Source organism: Cryptomeria japonica, chromosome 8 (genome assembly GCF_030272615.1).
Source record: "Cryptomeria japonica chromosome 8, Sugi_1.0, whole genome shotgun sequence".
In the NCBI taxonomy this organism is placed as follows: Eukaryota; Viridiplantae; Streptophyta; class Pinopsida; order Cupressales; family Cupressaceae; genus Cryptomeria; species Cryptomeria japonica.
The window spans coordinates 355,260,602-355,266,261 of NC_081412.1; positions in this window are offsets into that span (position 1 = coordinate 355,260,602).

The window sequence follows — 5,660 nt, forward strand, 5'->3', positions numbered from 1 at the left end:
GGATGTTTGGACATATTTCTAACCAATGTAGGATGAGACAAAATTAGATGAACTTCAAACCTATGCAAATAAATATTGTTTGTCATGCATGCAACAAAACTGATCACATTGCAAAATTTTGTTGAAGCAAGAATGCTCCTGTAAATAAAGGGAAATCAGATGAGAAAGGCAAGGCAAAGGTAGAAGAGATACGAAACAAGCATGAGAAGATGTGGGATAGAAAAGATGAATCCAAGGCAGACAATGAATCTGCACCTAAATCGGATGCAGGATCTTCATCCGGTAACTAAGGAATTTGGCCTTAGGGGGTGGCATCTTCATGCACAATCTTGCAGAACCCCCTGAAGAGATCTGTGATCGATCAAGGTTGATTACAAATGCTTGGAGATGATTATCACATCGATTTTGGAATCTGGTGAAATGGATTATGCTGAACAAGACATCTGGTTGAACTTTATAGTTGCATTTATTTCAACTTAAAGTTAGGGTTTGCAAAGTTAAAAAGGGCAAAATGTGAATCATTTCTCACGTTGTGAATGAAGAGTTGAGACTGTAGAGTGAGGTGAACTCATTTCCAAGGCAATTAGAAGGCTTGAATTCATTTGACAATGAGTTCTTGTGCGTCTGATAGAAGAAAATGTTATTTATCGAAGCGTTTAAACCCTAAATTTCTCGAAATGGTGTCTTCTTCTGTTGATACACCTTTGGTAGTAGAAGTTTCTGAGTGAGCAAGGCCGAAATTCAAAAGACATCCATTTAAGTCTGTTGAGGATGATCCCAATGTTTATTTTTCATGTATTCCCTATAGATTTTTGCATGTTGATGATGTAAGGGCATACATTCATTATTCAAATTAAGGAAACCGGAAATAAAGACATCTTAACCCTCTAAACTGAACTCATAATGGATGAAGTTGGAAATCCCAAACCGGAATATGCATAGTTGCAGAGGAAGAGTTTCATGCAGTTTGTTCACTTACCGACATTCGATGAGGATGAATGGATAAGATACATTCTGATCCATGTCCATGATGAATTCATATGGTTGGAAAAACCCTACAAGATAACCAAGCAGACAATCCATGTAGTTACATGCCTGAATCAAACTAGTGGAAAACCTAATTTGAGGAAGGTGACAAATCCAATCATCACAAAGCTAACTGGTGCTCATTTTGGTAGCAGTTCAATGACAATTGACCATATCTTGGAGCATGATGTTAGATTTGCATCGATGATTATTGGATACAAATTTTCTCAGTCTATTAGACTGAATTATGTCTCCGGTGCAACGATATATGTAGCCTATCAGATGGTAAAAGAGGACATGCAGTATGATTTGTGCACAGTTATTCTTGAAGAGATCTTGAGAAACTTAAAGAAAATCAAAATAGATAAGAAGAATGTCTTCAAATCTGGTTCATTGATTGTTTTTCTAGCATAGTACTTCATGAATGAAATCCCCAGGACAAGCAGAGTCTAATGGGCATATGACTTACCAATAGAAACTCAAATCAAACAAGGTTTGTAGAGATTGGGAGATAGAGAGAATTAGGCAGCTTCCATGTGGAGCTTCTTCAAAACCTTCCAAGGAAGAATGAATAATAGAGTAATAATCCCTAAGGAAGTGGTAGAGAAATATGCAAACACTATCTACTTCATGGTCGACAAGGACTAGTTCCATATGGAGGCAGTAGAGCCTAGTTCAATATGGATAATGTTGATGGGTTATGAGGTTGATGCTCAAACTCTTGAAGGATATGATCAACATATTTTGAGAAAACCGGTTGATCCTTCTGAAGATAAATTTGGCACATTCAAAGAAAAAGATATGGAGTTACACAAGAAGTTCACTCAGTTGGAAAGAAAGAGAAAAGTAACAAAAATGGCTGAAGCTATGACAGAATAGATGGGCTTTACCAAAGAAGCTATTAAGAAGGCCAAGGAGAAAGCAAAGATGGAATCAAAGAAGCCTAAGATAGAACCAGTTCCCTCCCAGTCAAAGCCTAAGGAGACTAATTCTTCTCCCACTTTGGTGAAGTCATCAACAACTCAAAGATCATCCGAAAAAGGAGTGTTGAAGAAGAAGCAAAAGAAAAAAATAACTTATGTAGCTATATCTCTCGTTGCTTCTGAAATAGAGTCAGATGAGGAAGCAAAGAAAGAAAAGAAGAAAGGAGAATTCATTAGAGTGATTAGGAAACCACAGTCTAGTGGTGCTCAACCGAGTAAGAAAACACAATCAGAACCCTTGCTAACTGCTAGGCCTAAAAGAGGAAGAAGGCTAAGGAAAAAGTTTGATAAGGATCTTGAATTCAGAAAGGTGGAAGGTAAATATATCTTTATTCCTCCATTAATTGAAAAATAATTGACTGATGAAATAGTTAAGGATGGTAATCTCAAGAATATCAGTGCATAATATGATAATTTTGATGAAAATGTTCAAAGGGAAGTTGAGGAAGCTATTGTATTGCATTTGCATAACTTCAGCAAGTCATTAATTGAGTTAGAACGTAGTATTCTGAAAGATTTGTATAATATTCTTGATGCTAGAAGGCTAAATGCAAGTAGATTAGATCAAGAAATAAAAGAATGTGAATTGATAAATATTAGTGCCTGCATTTCTCAAGAAGAAGTTGACAGACTCATGGAGCTGGCCAATAAGAAATAATTCAGAAGAAAAAATAAAGTAAATAGGCTCATGGTTGGCAGGGTAGAGGAAGTAAGAAATTTTTTTGAAGAAATATGGAAAAGGTTCTTAAAGAACAATTAGGTGCCAATCAATGATGACGAATCACAAAAATAAGATACTTCTCATCCTGTAGACTAGGCCAATACAACCCTTGATGCAAAAGGTAGTCAAAATCCTCTGGTTGTCCACCCGGAGATGGTGAAGAAGGTTGAAGAGGCCAAAGAGACACCTAAAGATGTTATTGCACCAAGTGGTGACACCGGTGCTCAAGAAAAAAGATAAAGAAGAAGTTCTTACTGAGTAGGAACAAGATGCAAGAAAAAGAGAAGCAAAGAAGGACAAAGCACATGATAAGGAAGAGGAGGTCGATAGGGGAAAGCAAAAAATTGACAATGTCCCAATAATCATGGCAACTGAAACTCCAAAGGACAAAGAGAAAAGAGTTCTCCCACAGATCTCCATTAATTTTGATAAACCACTTAACATTGGATAGATGTCTCTGATAGAAAGCATGTTGGTTGCTACAACAGTCTAGGCTCGAACTAGTCAGGACTTGGTCAAATCCGAGATTGAGGACAAGAAGCTGACTGAGATGTCTATGAATGTTGTGCAAAAAGTGGTACCAAAACTGCAACTAGATCCAAACTCCAACCCCTCCGGCAACCTCTTACAGTTAATCAATAACATCAATACCAATTTTGAATCATTGGAAAAGGAAACCACCAAGAAAGTATTGGAAAAATTTAAGGAGGGTTGTATGGAGACATTCCAGAAGATGACAGAGTTAGGTTGAACAAAGGATTGCAAACTATCTCTGAGGCATTGAGTGAAGGAGGGAAGATATACAAGTCATGCCTTATACTGCCCAAATTCACCACAGATATAGATAAGAAGATAAGTACTTGCCAGGGAAAGCTTGTTAGTATATCTCAATCATTTGATTCCAATGTTTCCCTTGCTAGCAGTATAGAAGGTCAAGTGGTGGCTCTAACTGATCAAATATCGAGCCTAAACTCAGAAAGGGACATGATTCTAAGGCAGATCAGTGAGCTCCAAAATCTTATTGCTCCCCAGATGGACACCATGCTGAGCAATAAAGTTGATTTCTTGAAAACAATGGCTCAATCAGTTTTGTCAGAATTGAAAGATGTAGAGATTTATGCCTATGTTTTCAGTGCCTTCATTACAATTTTGGACAACTTGAAGAATGGGTGGGATACCCACTTAGAATTTTTGAAGACCATTTTTTCATATATCTTCAAGTATGTATAGAGTATCCAGCATATACCCCTGTATATAATTTTTGGTGAAACACCCCAACTTTGGCATTGTTGTCAAAGGGGGAGAGTAGAGTGAAAAATGTACAAAATGTTGGCTTGATGATGATTTTTGTAATGGAAAATATACACACACGTATGTTCACATTGTCATAGTCATCTTAGTTAAGATAAACCAGTACTACTCCTAAGTCTTTATATTGCAAACCAGTATCATTTGTATAAAAAAGTCCAACCCATTTGAAGGTGTCAAACTGGTATATGTAAACAAATAGTATATGCAGGAATGACAATTGGTTCTGGTCATTTTCACTTACACCAGTTTGGAGATAAATAAGGAGGCAAATGGAGGACAATCGGTCTATGAGTTGGAAGAGGTTAACACTCAACCAGTATCAGTGTTCCAACCAGTTTCATTGATTATGTGATGAGTTATCACCGGTCGTGATGAGTTATCTCTAACCGACAGATTTGGCGGTAATCTGTGACGTGTTATGAAAGATTGTCCAAATATACTGAACCTAGGAAATTGTGATGAGGTTTTTGAGCCGACATGAAATCTAATGTCTATAAAAAGACATTATGATGAACTATTTTTGTAATGCGAGATACAAGTGATGAGTTGATGCGATTTATTGAAGGAGTTGTAGAGTATGTAGGTGATGCAGTATTGAGTGAGAAGAAGAGGATCTATACAAGAAAGATGTGCTATTTCTAGATCATACCACCTGTTGTTTTCTAACCACTACAACAGTTAAATCCCCTAACCGGTTAAGCTCTAACAAGCTTCATTAAGGTGATCCATTAGTTTGGGTTTGAAATCCTCTATCGAGGTTAATCCTAATAGGGTACTACCTCTAACTAGGTATAGCTCCTAATAGGGCTTTGGGATCTTTAACAGGATTCGCTCCTAGCAGGGCACTTTGTAGACCTTAATTGGTCAGGTACCTATTTCTACAGATAGTTAACTTGTGAGTCCCATCTCACCATGGTTTTTTCCCAGTTGGGTTTTCCACATATAAACACTTGTGCTATGGTTGATGTTTTACTTATTGTGGATTCTTTTATAACACTTTTGATTGCATGCATAGTTTTAAGTAAACTGGTTAATTATTTTTACCAGTCTATATTTAAAGTGGTATTATTTTTGCTATCACTGATTGACCCCCCCCTCTCAGTGCTTTATAAGTCTATCAATTGGTATCAAAGCCTAACTTCCTTAAGGATAATCTCTTGGAAGGAAACCCTAAATCCATTATGGGGGATATGAGTTATAGAGAGATGGATAGAGTGCTTGATGCAACCAAGGAAGAGCTTGAAACCCTGAGAGGTAGATTTAAAGCTTCACAAGTTAAGAGGAGAGAGCTGACTGAGCAACTATTGGAGATCTCTAACAATAGTTCTTCAGATGAGGCCAACATTGATGCATTGGTTGAAGAAGTGGAAAAACTGAATGGTGAAAAGATTAATCTAAGGAGAGAACTTGAAGCCCTAACAATCTGTATGAGTCAATAACTTAAAGCAAGGAGGGTAGCTAAAGACCTAATCAAAGAGAGAGATCATGAGATTTATAAGATCAAGCAAGACAATGCAGCTTTACATGAACATTGGCATGAGGAGAAGAAGGAAAAAGAAGCATTATAGTTAGATCTTGAAATGGCAATGTCTCTAAGAGAGACTTTGACAAAGCATAAT